The sequence below is a fragment of the Hydra viridissima genome, unplaced genomic scaffold (assembly GCF_058129835.1).
Source record: "Hydra viridissima isolate aposymbiotic clone 2 unplaced genomic scaffold, HvirCarnegie_v1 scaffold_1, whole genome shotgun sequence".
Classification (NCBI taxonomy): domain Eukaryota; kingdom Metazoa; phylum Cnidaria; class Hydrozoa; order Anthoathecata; family Hydridae; genus Hydra; species Hydra viridissima.
In genome coordinates, this window is record NW_028324300.1 from 16,743,460 (window position 1) to 16,765,660 (window position 22,201).

Consider the following 22,201-nt stretch of genomic DNA (forward strand, 5'->3'; position numbering starts at 1 on the left):
AGGTTGCAAGAAAAACTTGTATCTCTGTAAGGCTGGTAAAACTATTGCAGACACAGTTTCTTAAAAGTGGAAAAATTCTGATTTGTCTAGCTTGCAAACCTCTAGAGATTGCTCAGTATTATGCAGTATATGCAGTCAAGGAAGAAATAGATTATTAAATAAAAGTATGAAAAAGGGAACTAGCTCAACATTGAAACTTTGCCAAATATGTTTATGTGAAATTGCTAAAGGTAAACCCCACAAATGTTCCCCTTTAAAGAGTAGCACAAATCTTTGTGAGAGTATTTCTAAACTTTCTAAAAAAGTAAAAGAACAAGTAGCTTCTTCCCTTCTTAAAGAAATTTATTCTGGTCAAGGGCAAAGTCTAGGAGCTCAAGCCATTCTCAGAACAGGTAAAATATTGTTAAATAAAAATAGCTGTTATGTTCGTTCTTAAAATAACAGTTTGTATTATATTAAGGAGGTAAAAGTATTCATATTACACTCGGTACTCGGGAAAGTGAGAAAGATTCCTTGTAATGAAGTAGAAGTTTTGGTAAATACCTTAGGACTTAGTCAATTGAAGTCAAATGAAATGTTAAAAACTTTGAGGAGAAGCGGTGTAAAGTTTGAGTCAAACATGGAGAAAGCCCTGGATGAAAAAAGTAAACTACTTTCCAACTTTTATGTCACTGAATTATTAGACTTTCAAGAAAAAGAAAATGATAATGACTATGCTACAGTGAAGAGACACTTGGTATATATGGAAGATATTACAGCATTTCTTGATTTTATAATGAAATATCGAGGACAGGTTCCACAAAACACATTTGTAAAGGTTGGAATAGATTCAGGTATTTATATTTAATTTATTTAATTTATATTACTTATGATATTTTAATTATCGTCTTTTTGGAAACTTGTTTTAAAAAATATTATTTGTACATATTATATACAAATATGTATGTGTGTAAGTATATATATATATATATATATATATATATATATATATATATATATATATATATATATATATATATATATATATATATATATATATATATATATATATATATATGTTATAGGTGGAGGCTGACTGAGGTTATAGTAAATCTGTTTGATCCAACCAAGGACAGGACAGAAGATAGCAGCTCCTTAGGATCATACTCAGGAGCAAATACGTCACTTGTTTTAGCTTATTGTGAAAGGGTTAGTGAGAATCATTCTAACATGATAATGATTGTGGAAAGATTAAAGTTGCATGAATGCAAGTACTCATTGGCTTCTGACATGAAGTTAATCAACATATTGCTAGGAATATCGGTGTGTTTGTTTTAAATAATTTTAAGATAATAAGACATATCATGGTAAAAACTATATTAGGAAAAGGTTTTTTTTACCCTACAATATATTTATAAATTGAATTATAATATAAAATTTTAGGCTCATGGAAGAAAGTATGCTTGTGCATGGTGTGAAGGTTTTTCAGAATTATTTGCTGGAGAGTTAAGAACATTTCAATCTTCGAATAATTACTATGCACTGTATTCATCTGCAGGATCTCCTGTGAAAAGAATGAAAGAATATAAGGTATAGATGAATAAATATATTGTAAATATTTTCGAAATTTATCATCCATTACCATTTTATCATTTTAAATAGGATAAAAAAAATTTGTTTCCATATATTTAGAATGTCATTAATCCTTGTCTTCTTAAGATAGAAGACAAATCCCTCAGTATAATAAGAGAGATTCCATTACCAAACTTCACCTTCTGATGGGATTTGTTAACCATGTGGCAGCGTTTATAATGCAACTTTGGCCTGGATTTATAGATTGGGTCAAGAGCATTGGATGCCTTCGAAAAGGTTACCATGGAGGAACATTTGAAGGAAACACGTGTAGAGAGATACTTAAAAGTTGCGACAAACTTGAGTTGATAATGCCTGTTGAACCATATCCTCTCTTAGAAACAATGAGAAAATTTAATAAGGTTGTTCATGGTGTCTTTGGCTATAAACTTGACCCAAACTATTCAATTTTAATTGAAAGTTTTACACAAAGCTATAAGGATGGGCAAGACTATTGCAGAGAGGTAATTGCTGTTTTCTTTACTCTTTGTATTTAAAACCAAGTTATTGATAAACATATTTATAGTAAGCTTTTTTAGTTTTTAGGTAAACAGCTCACGGTTACTTGGAAAGTACATGCTGTAACAGCACATCTGGAAACATTTGTTGATTTGAGTGGCCTTTCCCTTCGGCAGTTTAATGAGCAGACATTAAAATTTTCTAAAAATGTGATACCTCCCAGATTTTTCTAAATATGAAAATGAAGTGTCCAGATGCCCCACTTACTATATTTGTTAACATTTTTGGGGCACTCGGATAGTAAACTTAAACCTTAAATTTCTGACTTGTGTTTTATTAATCACCGCTTTTGATATTATTGAAAATACACCACATGATCCCATGCACATTTTACTAGAAGGACTAGTGCCCCATGAACTATGTCTTCTGCTGCGATTACATATTTGTGAAAAACATATATACTCATTAGCTGCACTTAATAGTTTTATTATCCAGTTTCCTTATTCATACTCTGAAGCCAGAGATAAGCCTAATATTCGCCTAACTACCTTTGATGTTTCAGGCTCTCAAACATCTGCTTAAACTTTGATTCTTGCTCGTATCATTCCACTTTTTATTAGACAATACAGCGATTCAAATGATCCTCATTACGTTAACTTTCTTGATCTTTTGGAAATTCTTCAACTTACTTTGTTACTGATCATTACATATAGAACTGTTTTGGATTTACAAACTCTTATTGAAAAGCATAACGAATCATTTGCTTTACTGTGGCCAAATAATCTGATACCAAAACACTTCATTTTATTGGACAAATGCATCGATTTGGTCCGCTAAAAAATCAATTTTGCATGACTTTTGAAGCAAAGCACAAAAAAATAAAAAGTGTACGTTGGTACAACTTTAAAAGTAATTCCAAATCAGTTTGTTAACATCTTCGGTGGAACACAATTTCAAACTTTCTTGATGATAATGGTCAACTGACTCCTTATCCTTTTACGGCAAAGACTCAACATTTTATAAAAAGAATTGTGATTGGTTCACTTGTATAGCAAGTTGGTGATATTATTTCAACAGTTAATGATTCTTATCAACTTTACAAGATCACTGACCTTCAATCTAATTGCGTAAAAGTTTGCATCATGACAATTGACAGCTATGTACCTCATAAACTTGCTTTTCATGTTAGAAGTACTAATATATTTAAATCAATTACTTTAGAAAATCTCCAAATTCCGTGGCCATTGACAAAATTTACTGTAGACGGCTCAAAATTAGTTGTGCCTAGGTCAAAACATTGTCTCAATCTTTCTTAGTTACAACGAATATTTTGAATATGAATATATTTTGTATATTAGTTGCTATTTTTACAAAGAAAAACTTGTGGTTTAGTTATTTTTTTCATTTATATGTAAGTGTTTAAATGCATGTAGAATATATACTTGCTAAAATGTCATACAAGCATTAGAAATGTGTATTCTGTTTATATATTTTTATAAATTTTTATTATTAGTTACCTATCTTTTCAATGGAATGCAGCAGTTATCTAAACGGTTTGATGCCTTGCCGTAAACACACTTTAAAAGATGTCTGTGATGAATTGGCACATCACCTTGAAGAGTGTCTTCCCGAGGGAACGCCTTCAATAAGAAAAAAATATTATCATCGTGTTACTGTACTTTTGAAACAGTCATATCCAAAATGTACTTTTGGAGAAGAGGGTGCAGTAAGTTTGAGTTATACCACTTACATATTATTATCATATTTTTAAATTTTCATTAACACATTGGTGAAATAATTCACGCAAAAATGAATTATAAAAACCAATAAATAGTTCACAGCATTAATTCTATTAGATGTTTAATTAAGCACAACATAGGTTATTACTCCAAATAAAGGTAAAATAATAATTTTTTTTAATGTTCAGGTGTATGTAACACATCCATTTCTTACACTAAGCTAGATAATATTCAAATAATAAATTTTGTTTTTCAGGATGGAGTTGTAAAACGTGTGTCGAATGTAATTCGAAGCGAAGCGAGCGCCGTTTAAAAAGTTTGATAGATGTAAAAAATGCTAACAGAATGCTTAACGTTCCAGAAATAAATGATAGCTCATTTAATGAAGATATGCAGGTGATACCCATAAATCCTTTTTCAAAAGAAATGTTTTTTATCAATATTTTTTTAATAAAAATTTACCTAAAATATACAGTAAGAATTTAATAAGGTTTAATTTCAAATTAATCCAATTTTTTTGCACAAAAAGTTCCTGATATTGATTACATACGTTGTTTAGTTAGGAATATGCACTGTTCTTTGCCATATTCAGAACACAAAGAGCAACTTTTCTATCAAGAAATTGTAAGCAAATAATACTTTTATTATTGACACATTGACTATAATATGAATATATGAAACGCTTTTTGTTAAAAGGGTGCAATTCGAAAAATTTATCAAAATCATTAAGAACACATCAATGCATATATATATATATATATATATATATATATATATATATATATATATATGCCCTCCCTCCCACCCCCAATGGGGGAGATCGGAGTTAGTCTGAACTTTCAATTGTGAATATGTGACCAAAACACAAATATTTTTTTTATTAATATGATTTATTATAATATGTGTTTCATTAGAAAAACTAGTATGAACCTTTAAAACTTTATTTAATATTTTCATTCAAATGGTTTACTTTTTTCTTTAAACTTTTGTTAAAAGGGCGATTTTTTATAAAACAGAAGATTTAACATTAAAAAAAATTTTCAAAAAATTTTATGAGTATGAAATTTTTTCATTTCTTTAATAAATTTGTGTTTTGTGCACTTTTAACAAAATGTTCTTTATGTGGTTGCAACTTTTTTAGATCATGGACGAATTTGAAAGAATGAACATAGTTACCAAAGAAGCAGCATTAGATAGGCTATTGCAAGTTGTTCAAAAGTTGTATCCCGGTATATATATTCCATCTGCCCTAATACAATTTCATAAGAACACTACCAGAAGAGGGGTGTTGTGTCCAATTGTTATTGCTAGTGAAAGTTTAACGAAAAGTTGTTTCTTTTTTTATTTTTAATTTGATATTGATTTATGTAATGTATGTTATTACAGTAACTTAATTTTACTTTTTAAAAAATTTTTAGGCTAAGTCATCGGCATAATGATTCACTACATGTGCTTCAACTTATTGCATACTATTATATCATGGACCTCTCATACCCAAGATTGTTTGGAGGAGTTTTGGGGCTGTTGCAACATTATGTTTTGCAAATACCATTTGCTTGTACTAATAAGCTTTGGCTAAAAAAATGCAAAGTCTTGTGAAAAGTGTTGTGGTATCTTTAATCTTTGAAACTGTTCAACTCTTCAAATAAAAATATTAGAAAATTTCAAAATTAAATATTTATGTTTATATTTGATGATGGTTTCTTTTTTAAAAAATGAAATATAATTTCTATTACTTTTTTGGTCTTTTTATTCATTTTATTTATGTAAAGTGTGCCATTTATTCAATTTATTTATTAAGTTGAGACATTAGTAAATTAAATTAGTCACGCGATTTTTAAAATTAAGTATGGCGTGACATTTAATTTTTTTATTTGTCACGGCGCATCTAAAACACTATAGGGTCGCATGTCACCAAGCCCGATTTTACGCGCCACATTTAACATCTCTTAATGTGGCGCGTTAAATCGGGCTTGGTGACATGCGAACCGATAGTGTTTCAGATGTCCTATGACAAATAAAAAATTTAAATGTCACGCCATACTTAATTGATAAAAGTCGCGTGACTACTTTAATTATAAATGTCACGCCAAACTTATTATCTAAAGGTCGTGTGACAGTTTTAATTCTTGATGTCGCGCGTTAAATCGGGCTTCGTGACATGGGAATTTTATTAGACAATTTGCCGTGACATTTTTTACGGTGTATATAAAGAAATAGAATTTTTATAAAATACTATTTTTGAAATAGGTTGACAGACCAAGAATTAGATGTAGTATTGAGCTTAGTGATATTATACAATCATCTCATGTTTATACAAAAGATGTTGAATCTTTAAAAAAAAACTGTTTGCAGCTGCTGCTTTACTCTCCTTGCAAGAGGTTAAAGAATAAATAACAATTTACTTGATAAGTAAAAGTTATCAAATATTCATTAAACTTCAATAAAAGTCTTTAGGCGTATATTAATTTAATAGTAAATTTTATTCTTCAGGATGTCATAACACCTGTTGCTCTTGTCAGGCTGTTTTGAATTTAATTAATTTGTCAGAAACTCTTGATCCCGCATTATGTGAGAGAGTTGCTTCAGGCATAGTAAAAAACAAGATGGAACGAGAAGACATTGAGAGAGGCCAGTCCTTTAAAATACCTACAGGTGTGTAAGTTTTTATTTTCATTTTTAAAAAATAAAAATAGGGTTTATATTTTCAGATAAAACTTAAATGCACATATAAAACACTCAGTAGATATAAGGCCTTTAACTAAGCAATGGTATAGATTGCTAACAACTTTTTCAAAAAGTTTACATTTAAAGTAGGGGTAGGTTAAAGATGTATAATTAATATTTATTTTTAACAAAAACTTTATCTTAAAGTTGGAAGTCTGTTAACTTTGGAACTAAAGACAATAAATCTTCTAGAAAGTTTTTTAATCAGATATTATTTCAAGCAGTGATGGAATTAACTTCTGTACTGGAATTGACAAAAAATAAAACAAAAAAACTGATATCAAATCTCCATAAGAATCTGGGATCATCTACTGTTGTGGAGAATAATGTAATTAGTATGATGACATCATTACAAGAAGAAATTGAATCTAAATATAAAATAGAACAAGATATCTTTATTTGGAATGATGAAATTATAACAAGACATGTTGTATTTATCCATGACACTTCTGAATTTATTCTTAGTATTTTAATGGAAAGAGGATTGGGATCCTCTCTCAAGTATGGTACGTATATCAGTTGATGGAGGTCAAGAATTTCTCAAAGTAATTCTAAATTCTTTGATAAAACCAATAAAAATGAGATTTACATTGACAGTGGAGTTAAAAGGTGTTTTATTCTTGCAATTGTTGAAGATGTTTCTGAAGACAATAGAAATTTGCAGAAAATCTTGAGTAGATTAAATTTGGATGATGTTACATATCACCTTGCATTTGACTTAAAATGTGCTAACAGCACCTTTGGTTTGTCTTCTCATTCAGGTAAATATGCCTCCTTGTGGTGTGAAGGCGAATGTTCCCTAGAAAGCGGTACTCCAAGAAAATTAGGTTCTTTTGATCATTAGTGCAACTTATTTGTTGAAAATGGTGCAAAGCGGTTAAAGATGAAAGATTTTTAAAATGTTATTAGTCCTCGACTCGTTTATTTAGACAAAAATGATGAAGATGAAATTAATCACTTAGTCCCTCCACCAGAGTTACATATTTTTATAGGGATTGTGACATTACTTGGTAGACTACTTTTAGATCATTGGCCTCTTTTTAAAAATTGGTTCAAAGAGCATTATATCTTACTTCGAAGTTATCATGGGATAGGCTTTGATGTGAACGTTTTCAACAAACTTATGGAAAAAGTAGATATTTTAGAGAGAGATGTGTTAGCATCTCAAACTAATTTATTGCCTATAGTTAATTGCCTCAGAAAGTTTGCAAAGGTTAAAGAGTGCACCTTTGGATAAAATTAGGCAGCAATGCTTCTTCAGTTATTGAAGAGTTCAAAGTATCATTTTGTGACCTACAGCAGTATGCAAAGATACATTTAAATACAGAGCTGAAGGTTACCTGGAAAGTCCTTATTGTTGTCTGTCGTATTCTCCCATTTCTGAAGTTTAATTGTTGTTCGCTGGGATCATATGCTGAACAGACTGAGAAGCTGTTCATAGTGCCTTCAAACCAAGTTGGTCTTGATACAAGCGAAGGATTGAGCATAAAGATTATGCTAAACGATTGAAATCTGCTTCTGCCACTTTTTGCTTAGATAAGATGTAAATATTGTAATATAAAAGACGTAAATATTGTAATATAATGTTATTTTTGTAGCATTTATTGTATTTTTTTCTTTTAATTATTGCTATAATGGTGTAAAACGAGTTTAAATCACTTCAATTTAAGATTAGTAGGTAAAAGTAAGGATTTTTTTCCAGAGGATAATGAAATATTAATTTAAAAAAATATATTTTTTTGAAAGGAGCTTATATCATTATAAAGGGGGTAACTTTATCACATGAAGGGGGATAAATAGGGTTAAAAAATAGGTTTATATGTTACTTCTGATCGACTTTAGATTTGCCCAATACAAAAAAAAAACATATCTCACCTGCACATATCTTAATATGAAAAAAAATTAGAGGTGGGGAAAAGTTGAACCTGGCGGTCTTTATGGCTCACTGTGATTTTAGTAAATAAATAAAAGCAGTAAGTTCCAATAATGAAATAACCTATTATTTATTTTTAACAATAGTCACCAACGTTAAGGTGTCTATTGTTAAAAATGAAAATCAACACAAAAATGCACAACAATAACACATAACAATAGAATATTTACACCCTTGATCCTAAAATCCAATGAAAATAACAAACCAACCTAAAATATGAAAAGCAAAATTAGAAAACCAATTTAAAGTTAACTATATTTATCTTTTTACTAAACATATAAATACATAAAATTATATTTGTTTTTATATTCAATATTAGTTATTATATTGCTTCAAATTTAGGACATTAAAACACCCTAGATTTAAAGATAAAGGTTGCATGCTCTCTCATACACATTACGCTAAAAATTAACAGATATTATTACGTGTTTCCAAAATAATTAAAAAAGGCTAGACAATACAACCTAGCTTTAAAGCAGTAACACTGCCTGACACTAATCAAAAACTATGAAAAAAAATATTAAAATAATAAATAAAGTTATACATACAAAATATGCTCACAACCTGCAAACAGTAAATTTTTGAAACGAAAATCTCAAGACTATAAATTAAGAACATTAGAAAAAATAACGTTATTTGTGTAACACTTTTCACCTACCATACCTTGAATGAGATGTTTATCAATTTGGAAAAACAAACTATTAAATGCTCTAGTTCTTGAACATGCAACATATAGTTGACCATGAGAGAAACACGGTTTTTTGAGATATAACCCAACTCTATCAAATGTTTGACCTTGACTTTTATTACTTGTTATTGAATAAGCCAATCTGAAAGGAAACTGACAACGTTTCAGAACAAAAGATAAATTAGAACCTGATGGAGCCAACTGAATTCAAGGAACAAAAACCTGTTTGGAACCAGAAACACCTGTCTAAATCTCTTTATAAATACATTTTTTTTGAAAAGTACATACTTTCATTCGATTACCATTGCATAACCCAGCTTTGAGATCTAAATTTCTAAGTAGCATAATTACACAACCAATTTTCAATTTAAAATAACAAGGTGGCATACCTGAAGGAGTTAAGCTGTTCAAAAACTCAATAGGAAAGTTATTTCTTTCATTAAGGTCATCAGTATCAATTTGATTAGCACTTAAATAAATTTTGACTTCACCCGGCAGACATCAGGCACTTCATTGATTGATAATGAATCAACATTAGTTGGTGTTAAAATCACGCGTTTAGAATAATCATTTTGATCAGCATCTCCAAAACTCTTTTCAACAATCGATTTATTTTCTCTAAGGATCCTCCTCTTTGACAGGTATTGTTCAATTCCCAAGTTTTAGTAGCCATTCATCTTCCCCATCTTGTACTCTCATATTTTCATTTAATGCAAACTTCTGCACCCATTGCCAATGCAAAGAACATTTTATACACAATTCCACTATTTCAGCTGGTTGTCCTCTTTTCACGACATGCAGAATTTGCCTAAAGTCACCACCAAAAAGAATGATTTTTCCTCCGAACGGAGAGATGTTGTTGCAAATATCTTTTAACAACCTATCAATTGCATTTAAAACATGTTTAGGTATCATGGATGTTTCATCAAGCAAAAACAAACTAACTTGTCTTAAAAAATGACTGTGTATAGAGTTAGGAGTTACATCCAATCTTGGAACAGGGAGTTTGAATAAGCCATGCAGCTGTAGATCCATTTATAAGAAGAGTTGCTGTTATGCCAGTCCATGCAGCTGCAGCGGATTTAAAGCCCCTACTTATGGTTTCAGGAATTAAATAATTATAGGTAAAGGTTTTTCCACTACCAGCTGGTCCATCCATGAAAAACAATCTAGAATGTTGATTTTCTACACTTGGTTGCTCATTCAAAGCAGGAAGGATAGCATTACATACATTTAATTGACATTAAGCAACAATCTCATTTGATTGGCTTTGTCAATATATTGTTGAGCATTTTCATCAAAAGTTTCTAGATTTAAGCCTATTAACTCATCAATAACAGACAGATTGTAATCAGCCAGCATTTTACCACTTTGAATAATAATCTTTTCAGTTTGATTAAGAGCAGCTTGTTCAGCTTTGAAATTTTCCATCATAAAAGCTTTGTATGTATTCCAGAGATGTATAGGATTGTCAGGTTCACAAAAGGTCAAAATAATTGAAGACAACCTTGCAACAAACCTTTCAAAACGCATGCTTCACAAAATGTTTCAAGGACAATACCGTTAACAGTATGCACATCCTCCCAAGATGTTGCTCATTTTGCTTGCAAAAGAAACAGTCTAAGAAAAGACAATTCTCCAGTTGGATTAACTTTATACATTCTTATTATCACCTTATCACCACCCCTTTGTCTAACCTTCCATTTACAATGTTTATCATCAAATATAAAGTGATAAGGAATGTCTACCTATGAATAACAATGTGCTCTTTCATTTTCAGTAGTCAACTTAAACCATGCCATTAGGTGCGTATCAAGATGAGCTACAAGATCTAAAACCATTTGTTCTGCTCCTTCTCTAAAATACACTAATTGATTTTCAGGTAGATGAACTTTAAGACGTATAGTAGCGTGTGCCATGTGACTTATTGGATTCTCAAAAAATTGCCACAATGCTTCAGGTGCACTAACATAACGACAATCTAAAAAAGGGTTTACTTCATCATGATTAATTAGTTCATTTATTAAAATATTGGCACAGTCGTGACCCTTGTATACTTATTTTTATAAATATTTAAGCCTTAACAGACATGCAAGCTTCAACATTAATGTGAGCTTGATACTTCTTTGATAACCATGGATTGTAAGGTACCACCCTGCGGTTATCTACATTGTTACCTTTAATATTGATAACCAAACCATTATCACGACGTCTATAGCGTGGATAACCCTTATGAACTGCAACTGTGTTAGCATTAAATTGGCTTTTTGTAAACTTTAGTTTAATTTAAAATACATTTCAACAGATTTAAAATATTTTAATTAAAAAGCAAACTAACAAATGCTGCAAGGAACCAAACTATAGACATTAAAGATAATAAATCAAACTGAGATATAAATAAATTGCATATATTTAGCTAAACATAGTCTTTGCTTATAGAAAATTTTAAAAGCAGTGAGTGCAATAAATTAAACCTTCCATTTACAATGTTTATCATCAAATATAAAGTGATAAGGAATGTCTACATACGAATAACAATGCGCTCTTTCATTTTCAGTATTTAACTTAAACCATGCCGTTAGGTGCGTATCACGTTGAGCTGCACGATCTAAAGCCATTTGTTCTGCTCCTTCTCTAAAATACACTAATTGATTTTCAGGTAGATGTTTACCAACTCATTGCACTTTGAAAACACGGAAACAACATAATATAAACATATGAACCAATTATAAACACAATAAATGTGTTTAAATATGTATTTAAGGTTAAATATATACCATATATACATATTTAAACAAATTTTTAAAACAATTATGATAACACATATTTACACATACACAAACAATAAAAGCACTTTACAGTATAGTACTACTTTACATTATTGTAAAAACACATTGATAAAACAACTATAAAGCACTTATTATTACATACTCATACATATCAAAAAAGCATATATGCAAACAATAAGCGTGTTCAAACAAAAATTTTGAAAATGATGCGAGAAAATTTAAAAAGATTCAAAGTAAACAAAGTATATACTTACAAACAATACCCTTTACCTTCTTTTTTTTTTCATAAGAACTGTAATCCTCATATTAAAATTTAACCTTTACAAACAATAACATGTGACATGCCATTTCAGTGTTGGCTCAAAAGTTTAATTTACTTTTCTAAACTTTCTAAAAATGAACTAAAGTAGTTAATAGCATCGTAGAAATTTCAAAATAGTAATAATCATTTTATGAAAATACCATTAGTATAACTTTAAATAACATCCATACTCCAATTTTCCTTCTAAAAAACAAAATTCTATAAATTAAGTAACAGACCGACAATTACCCGTATTACTTGTTGCTTTTTGCTAGTAAGAATAAAACTGCTTAAAGAAAAACTAAAACAAACAAAATTTAAGCGATTTAAAAAATTTGAATTTCAAGTTTAAATCCGTTCTACTTTATCTAATAAAAATTTAAATCTTTTCTACTTTATCTAATAAAAATGTATATATAACTATTTCATATACTTACTTCAATTATAATATGATCTACATTGATTTTCAATGTAGATCATATTATAATTGAAGTTTATAATTGAAGATTGATTTAACGATGATTATTTATCTTAATATGATTCTTTATGTAATATATCTAAACTAACTATTAAACTCCAAAAGAAATATTTTAACTCGGTTAAAAGGTCTTTCTTCTATGACTGCGTGCTTTTAGAAAACGCGCTCTTTCAAAGCCTTGGAACTAATTCAAAGCCTTGGAACTAATTTAAAGCCTTGGAACTAATTCAAAGCCTAATAACTAATGACGAAACGACGTGTAACGTTAAACATTAAACATTTCTGGAGCAATTATATTATAGATAACAGACTGTCATTTAAAATAAATAATACAGTAATCTTATGACTTTAAAAAAATATATATATCAGCTAGGACTACTATAGAGTGCGGGTTCTGGCTTATTGATACTTTTCTCATACTTAAGGTTGATACCTTTGATAACTTGCCATAATCTGCAATTAAGTAATAAAATATTCTTGTCGTAATAATGCAATTAAGTAATAAAATATTCTTGTCGTAATAATTTCATTCGTAAGCTATTCCAGACCAAAGACTTTATCATAATCGATCAAGTTAAAACAAGGCTTATCAGGACAAGGTCTTTTTTTGTAATGTCTAATAGCCAACGTGTAAATGCCATCTTCCAAAATGATTTTTTTATCATCTTCAGCGCTAAGAGCCACTTTATTAAACTCTTCGGTATAAATGTTGCGAAGATGAGATCGGATGACGTTCATGGTTGCAAGTTTTTCTTTATTATTCATTAAGCAGTCTTTATAATCTTGATGCTCTATTTTATTTGTAACGACGCTCTTCTTGACCTCTTTGCATTTTTTGTGTTCTTCTTCAAGAACCTTGTAAGAGTAGAGCTTAGGTCGAAGCCCAAAAAACTCTTCAATTTGCTTGCCTCCAGTCTCATCTTTGAACATTCCAATCACCTTTTTGTTAGCACCCACTTTGAACCCCACATTTTTAACAGCAGGATGGTTTTTGTCGAACTCGCTCGTGTCAAATCTTTCTTGTACGTCACCAGCAATTTCTTTATAAAAATCTTCCTTTTCGATTTCATAGATGAGGGAGTCGATGTCAGTCATCAACAATTTTGCCTTATCACCGTATTTAGGCTTCATGTAATCGTAGTGGTGTTCGAACATGATAGTCTTGCTCATGTCTAGGATGGACATTCCCAATTTAACAGGCTTGTTGTAAAAGATTAATGTTTTCTTCATGTGAACAGCGACCAAGTATTCATCAAAAATGGTGTTTTAATCATAATTAGGTTTTCTAGAAAATTTTAAAGCTTCTTTTTTTGTGGGGACAAGTCTAACATCAACATGCTTTTGAATATTCTCCATGGTTTTTCCAAAGACTTTTGTCTTTTGTTGAGTTGTTCATCAGCTTGAAGAAATCTTTTTCAAAAGGACTTTCAGCTTTTGCTCTTAATTGGGTATTGAGGTCAATGTAATTAATTGGGTTTTGAGGTCAATGTAAATTTTCATAAAAGGATCTCCTTTAAAGGTGATACCTCGATGAATTTTTGTAATGACCACACCCATTCGTTCATAAAGTTTTAAGTTGGTATGATGAATAACATATTTTTCTTTGTTGTTTAAATTCGGAACAAGTTTGTCGACTTTATCAATTTTCAATCTTTCCGGAGCCAAAAGGAAGTCATTATTATTGTCGTGAAGGTGATCAGGGTAGTCCAAGTCAACTTCAAGATTGCAAGGCATGGATTTTCAATTTAAAAGTTTGTCTTCAGTCATCCATCAAAATCCTCCAACAGGAAGAGGTTTGCTCATCGCCCATCCATACAAGTTATTAGCGTCTAAGTATTGGATGAATGTAGATGGTTTTGAAAGATTATAGGAGTCACCCATGTATTTGTCATGTCGGTTTGAAATTATGCTGATTCTACCGCGTATTCCTCTTTGAACCATGAGAAGCATGTCAGGGTCAAATAGAAGCTCTAATTTAATTCTAGTTACTTTTAACATTGCATCCCAAGCCAAACCGGGGGAGGTGTAATAGGTACGACACACCTCTCTGAAATTTTCAAAGACATCTGCAAGCATCAAGACATCAGAGACGTTGTACTGCTCCTGGTAATCATTAAACGTTTCACATCCAAATTCGTTCCAAACGTTTTGAGCATGTGCATAGTCTTTAGAGCTTATTTCATCATCGCTAAGTTTGGAATGGAATGCTTCGATAGGAGGCAATTGCGTTTCTGAAAACTTTTCAATCGAGTCTACCCATTCATAAGGGTAAACACCTTTTCTTCGCTATAAATCAAACTTTTTTCCAGAGTAATATTTAGCAACGTTTTTGCATTGGTCGTTGTTTAGATTTTTAGCCAAACTGTCTAAACTACCAGCCATGAATCTGAAGCTATCAATAAACCTCAATTCTTTCCATACTTTCTGAAGTTTACCTTTCTTATTAATAAATTCTCTTACTTTGATTTTTTTTGAGAAGCTGATGTATTTCTCATCGTTGTTGGGTATGCAATTTAATTTTACACCTAATTTTTTGATAAACAAATGGCTGTCGTAACCGGACAAATTATGGAAAATAATGGGTATGAACTTTGGAATTTGATATTTTGGATTGCAACTGCTGTGCGGAGCTTCTCGATACTTTTCAGTCAAATGACAGTGGTCTAAGATTTTATTTCCGTCAAGATCTTTACTGCAAATGTGGCATTGGGTAGCCTCTTTAAAATTCTTTTCATCCTCATCAGTCATTACCTTCTTTTTTATTAAATCAATCTTGTTGAAAATCTTTGTAAGGTCTGTTTCGAGCATGTTAACAAATTTTTGAGCTACATCATCATCATCGCTTTCTGCTGTGTACGTGACAGGTTTTCCTTTATAAAGGTTGTCTTCGAAGCATTTGATGTCATAGCAGAAGGAGCTTGGAATATGCTTTTGATATTGTTTGGTGTAAGACTGTTTTGAGTTAGGGGTGCAAGTGTTAACAGGTTTGATGAAACCTTCAAAGTCAGCATATACGACGTACGGAACTTTCATTGACATTTTATAGTTTTTAAAATGAACGGTTGTTCCTTCTATAGGAAGTTCGATTATCACTGGGGCGTTATCATAGCAATAAGGTTGATGAATTTTGAGCTTTTCTTCCTGGTCATAACCTTGGAGACAATTTTTGCAAAAGAATTGTTTTCTTTTTCCTTTCGATACTGAGGAAGTAGCAAATCGACTGAAACACAATAATGGTTAGTGTCATCGTTTGAAATAAACAACAAATCAACACAATGCTTTCTATCTAAAAATTCAGATATTCGCAAAGGGCGAGACTTTTTTTCATCATAACAAAAAACGTTGATGCTAAGGGTTGGATTATTTTTCTTAAATTTGTCGATTTTATTAAGCTTGATAGGAAATTCCATTCCGTCCCAATTTAGCTCTTCAGATTTTAGAACCAAGTCTTCATCAATTATTTTGTTGTTTCTATTTTTCAGATTTATCGCCCTGGTGACTGACCCTTTAAAGCATTGATCGTCTTTGTTTTTCATATTGATAATCGTCTTTTTGTTTTTAAGTTCAACAGGCAGCTCCATGTATGAAGAACCGCTGAGAGGCTCGTAATCAATAAAGTTAATATCTATTCTTAAAATGTTATTTACTCTGCTTGGGGATCCCATCTTATTGTATTTGATACTACTTTCCAAGACTTTTTCTTCCATTTCACCAATTAACTCTATTAAATCCGTAGACTCTAGTATACTTTCAGAGAAGGATGAAAAGTCAGCGATTCTAATTTCTTCTTCACCAGTCAATTTGTTTACACATAACATTTCACACGTTAAAACAATTCTTACTTTTGTATCTCTCTCTCCTTCTATAATATAGCAGACTCTCTAACCAAGTTAAAAAAAGGCTTTAATGTAATAGCAGACTCTCTAACCAAGTAGAATAGCAGGCTCTCTAAGCAAGTAGAATAGCAGACTCTCTGACCAAGTTAAAAAAGGCTTTAATGTCTTGATATTGAACAGGAGGTTCATAAGAATATAGCCTAACAGCATGATCCACTGCATGATCAGTCAATTTAAACTTTGTTTTAAAAGGTCTTGAAGCAGGAACCAGCTCAACAGGATGAGTAGCAGGAACCGGTATTGGCGCTGGAACAGGTGTACTAAATCAAGACTTTTGGGAGACTTTATCGTTTTTTCCACTCCATTTTTGACATTGCTCACTGCATTCTTCACAGGTGTTGGAACGTATGAATCAATGACAGTAAGCACTTGGTTAAAACCATGATTAACCGCATTCATAGCAGTGGTCTTAAAACTTGAAAATAAACCAGGAGCAGGAACTGGTCTAGCTGTGATGACGTTCGTTGAATCGATAACAGGTGGTTCAGCTCTAGTCACCTGATTTTGTAAGCGAGCAGGCCCGTTAGAAACAGGACTAGGAGCAGGAACCGGTCTTTGAACCATTGGCCTTGCATCAGTCGTCCTTCTACGAGATGCAGGATTAGAACCAATATCAGGCCTCGTTGTTTTTAAGGCCTAAACAAGCTCTTCTCTTGTCATTCTGGCATAGCCTTTTATAGCCATTTCTTTAGCATCCTTTCGCAATGATGCCATTGATATTTTATCTTTCGATGCTTTATCACTCATTTTTATTAGGGAAAGAAATTTTTTTTCCGTGCTTTTAATTATTCCCTCTTTAGCGATTAATTTCTTTGAAGCCTTATCACTCATTTTTATTAGGGGAAGAAAAAAATTTTCGGCGGTTTCAATTTTTCGCTCTTTGGCGATCAATTTCTGTAAAGCTTTATCACTCATTTTATTCATGCCATGATTTTCTTTAAGTCAATTCAATTTTTTTCATTTTTTGGCAACTTTTTCAATTCTCCTATGAAAAGAATTTTTAAAAATGTTTAAGCAGCAGGAGCGCAAAATCTTCCTATCCAATGAGTTGAAGTGAATTTTTGAAGTTCTTCCCACTCTTTTGCAATAATATCGTTTTCCGCTTCAGGTAAATCTTCAGAGACGTCCTCTTGCATTCTTCTCGAAATCATCCTTTCATCCAAGATTTTCCCTATTTCAGCCAACCATTCAAATCTATCCATCTTTTTTAAAAATACCAAGAAATTTCTTAACTCAAATTCATTTTTTAAAATTCTTTTCGAAGCCTTTCATTTTTCCCGTAAAGGCAAATTGCCATTAATCTGAATGAATAGCATTAAATATTTTTAAAGCTTCAGACCAATTATGATATTGTTCACGACCTTTAGGGTTTAATATTCCCAATTCATGATAACGATGCAAAACAGTGACTGTTTTTAAAATTGGAAACACCACTACAAAAGGCATTCCTTTAAGCATTTCTTTTAAAGCGATTTTTAGCTCCTTAGGAAGTTTTTCAACATCGCTAAAGAATTCAAGTAAAGTTGCTGATTTAGTTTTATAAGAAGTTGAATTATCGTCAAGAGCATTTGAAAGATCACTCCCTTTAAACCATTCCATTTTTTTATTAAGGAAAGAAAATTTTTTTCAGTGCTTTCAATTTTTTTACTTTTAACATGTTGAAAAATCAATTTTGCTGGCTTTTACGTTTTTCAAGCTTTTTAGAATTTAGAAATTCAATCTTAGTTCCATCATCCACCTTTCCATCTCGACGCTCTAAATATCTCCCTCCACGACCAGTCCCTAACATCGCTTTGTAAAGAGACTTGTATTCAATCAGCAGTCATGTTGGTTCTGTCTAAAACAAATTTAAGCAATTTATCAGAAATAACCAATGCAAAAATAACAGTATTTTCAAGAGTCAAAGTTCGGAATTTAGGGTTTACCACCAATTCGGCTGTTTCTGATGTCATTCTTTCTTTTTGCTTGCTGATATTAACAAAGAGCAATGGATTCAACTTTATATATTCAAGTAAGGACAACCCTGATTGACAAACAAGTTCGTTTGTGCCGTAATATTTTTCATCAAAAGAGAACGCATCTGCATAAGCCATGACCACTCTCTTTTCTCCAAAATCCAAGTCGTAATTGTAATTTGGATACTTTATTCCATTAACGGTCACGTAAAAATTGCTAACACCACAATGGTCGAATATAGACGGATTAACAGTTTGACTGGAAGATCTGTTTGTCTGAAGTCCGAACACGATAAATCTTGGAATCCTTTTGTCGGTGACTCTTCCAAGCGACCAGTTAAATTCTGTTTGCCCAGCTGGAATAAGCTGTCTTTCACATTTGTTTGATTTGTAAGCCACTAGAATGGGAATCTATTTAGCCATTAAATTCATGAAATCAGTCTTACTCGAAATATATAATTCAACGCGAGGCATATCAAGTCTGAATTTTTTAAGGTCGATCATTCCTGCACTAACGCTCTCCGCTCTGTAAATTGCATCATCATATTCTTTCTTTGTAAAGGTGATGGTATGTCTGAAACCATAAACAACTTTGTAATAGGTTTCGCAAAATCCAAAAATGTGCTTCGGAATCTTAAACGAAAAAGCTACAACGGATGTAGTGTCTGCAAACAAGTGGTCTCGTCTAAGATTCAATCCTGAATTTCCAACAAGATTTGATGTGTCCATGAACCACATCTGTTTTAATCCATCTGTAACCTGAAATCCGTAAGGATATTTTATCATTCCGAGAATGGTGGTGGCTTGACATGGATGAATAACTCTTTCCACTTGTTCTCCTAACAAGTCATAAGTCACATCGTTGAACAAATACATCAAAAGATTGTTCACCAAGGCAATCTTGTCTGTAGCTTCGTAAAAAGTTCCATCACTCTTTTTCAACACTCCTTCAATGAGAATGTAAGCCTCTGATGGCACTGTTTGAATCGATTCACAGTCAATCTTAAAAGTAATCTTTCCTGAAGAATTTAAATCGAGATTTGTTGGAAGGTACTCGAAAAAATCAACTTTTTAAATACCATTATCAAACTCTGGGTTCTCAGTAACTCTGATCGGTCAGTATTCATCAATTTTATTATAAAAAAATAAATTTTTTAAATTCATTTTAGTGTCATAAGAAGGACTCTTATGACATCGCAAGAAAGGAGAGGGTAAGCGGGTCCAATAGACCCACCCCTTGCACCAGAATACTTCAAACGATTTTCATACCCCGCCCCATTTTAACCAGGTCTTGGATTCGAATCGCATTCTTTTTAGACATTTTCTTACTTTGAATGGACGAACCAGTCTTTCATTTCTCAATGGCCTTTTTACCTTCATCAATAGCTACGTCTTTAGCAACGGAGATGGCAGAAAAGGCTAACTCTTTACCAGCAGATTTTGCAGCTGTAATTGCTTCTTGTCCAATTTCGCTTTTTGCAGCATTTTTAAGCAAATTCACTGTTGCTTTTAACATGCTCGAAGCAGCCGCTCTTTTTATGAAATTTTTAATCGTGTCTAAAATACCACCTCCTCCAACAACGTTCTTTTTCACATATCTTCGATTATTACAAATAAGCATTTTAAAATAAAAAACAATTTTTTTTAAAATAATTTTATCAATAGTCTTCATTAACGATTTATATTGCTCTTTATTATTTTCCCCTTGTCTCAACAGCTCGTCGCATATAGCAACAGCCTCATTTCTCGACCCTGTATTTCCAGCATGCCAAGCAGCAATACTCAATTCAAGCTTTTCCACCAACGCATTCGGATTGCTGGGGAGAATGATGACTCAACAACCTTTTTTTCCTTTTTCAAATACGCATCATTTTTTCCCAAATGGGTGCAATAAGTTGCTGATACTTTGGTCTCCTTGAGGCTTTCGGTTTATGTGGTTGTGAATCAGATCTTATAGCATCACTATCCATCAAAATTTTTTCATAATTTTGCAAATCTTCATTGGTATAGCTATTTGGTATTGTAAATTTGGTCAACAGCTACCGAAGACCTTTTGTTCCTTCATACTTTTCTCCACCTACAAAAATGTCATCTCCATCCATTTCAACCTCCATTTTCCCAATATACATTTTATCTTTAACTTTGTTCACTTCAAAAGACCTTTTCTTTTTTGATCAACTTTATCCGAAAGGATCTTTTCATTGCTATCAATGATCGGTTTAAACAGTTTGCTCGCATCCGTCTGAAATTGAGAATTCGTCATGTTTTCATTCACGCTGTCTTGATAAATTTTGTTTCTTCTCGCCAACACCTCTTTTACAATTTCATCCCTTTTATTCGAGTCTTGTATTTTAAAGAAAAACATCTTTTTAAAACACGCTGAAAAAAAAATCATAAATAGGTTTTTACGATTATGTTTAGTGACCTTTTTTGAATATGTTATCAAACGTTTGAATCGCGTCTTCTCGTCCTTTTTGGATAAAGTTTTCTTTGGTGACTTCATCAATACCGATTTTGGTTTTTGTTTTTATTTCCTCTGTCATGGTTTTAAATTTTTGAAGCTCCTCCAAAATCAACTGATACTCAGAATCGCTTATTTTCCATCCACCAACGCTTTCAAAATATGGTCGCTGATCGCATTCAATTTAGACTCTGCTAACACTTTTATCTTTTCATGCTTTTCCGCTTTTAACGCCAACTTTTTATTCACTTGACCTCTAACAATGGATAAAAAACCTACTCCAATAGCCACACCTTGACAAGCAATCGCTGCTGGACTAGTCACAATCGTACTCAAAAGACTAATACCAGCCACACCTAGAGCTATGCATAAGGCTGGCATCGAATTGTCTACATTGGATATAATTCTAAAAGCCCGATGGTACTTTTTACTCAAATGAACTCGCTTTGCTTTTTCACTCTCTATCTCTTTCTGAATCTCACCTATCTTCTGAAGCCTGTAAACATGACCTCCTTCATCCACTGGAGCTGTAGGAAAAATTGGATAAAGTTTTTCAGAGTTATTAAATATTTCCATTTTTTAATACACAAAAATTTATTTTAAATCAATGTTATCAATTTTACAAAGTTTTTCTCCTTTTTTAACAATCACGTCCTGTTTGCTGTTGCTATTCACGTCCATAATGACGTCATCTACAGACTCTGAAATAATAACTTCGTTTTTTCTATAAGTCAATTGATCAGTTATTTTATTCACTAATGTCACCACCGCAACACCTTTCTCCAAATTCAGTCCAATTGATAGAGATATCGTTGTATGTGAAAGAGCAGCAAATCTAATGTCTTTCTGAGCAAAAATCTCATACTGTCTGTTAATGTTGTAATAAGTAGGATGATCCAACGTTTTTATAGGCACAATAATGTTGCTCACTCTTCTTTGCTCCAACTCTCTAATCCTTTTTTCTAAATGAGCAAATTGCAAATCTAAACTGTGAACTTCTGCTGTAACAACGTTTTTAAAAAACTTGTGAAGAGCATGCATTTTAACATATTAAAATTAAATTTTTTTAGATCATTTTTGCAAACTTATCAATTCATTATTATCCACCCACGAATTAAACGAGTCTGGGTATCCCAACCATTTGACTAACGACTTGCTCTTTGT

At 31.7% G+C, this 22,201-nt stretch overlaps 4 pseudogenes; all 4 read left to right on the plus strand.

Annotated features, from left to right (window-relative positions):
• The first annotated feature begins 507 nt into the window (after window positions 1-507).
• LOC145192220 (uncharacterized) lies at window positions 508-2,196 on the plus strand (annotated as a pseudogene).
• Window positions 2,197-2,406: 210 nt separating this feature from the next.
• On the plus strand, window positions 2,407-3,386 carry LOC149893610 (uncharacterized; annotated as a pseudogene).
• Window positions 3,387-3,517: 131 nt separating this feature from the next.
• On the plus strand, window positions 3,518-5,408 carry LOC149893611 (uncharacterized; annotated as a pseudogene).
• Window positions 5,409-6,162: 754 nt separating this feature from the next.
• Window positions 6,163-8,083, plus strand: LOC149893612 (uncharacterized; annotated as a pseudogene).
• The last annotated feature ends 14,118 nt before the right edge of the window (window positions 8,084-22,201 follow it).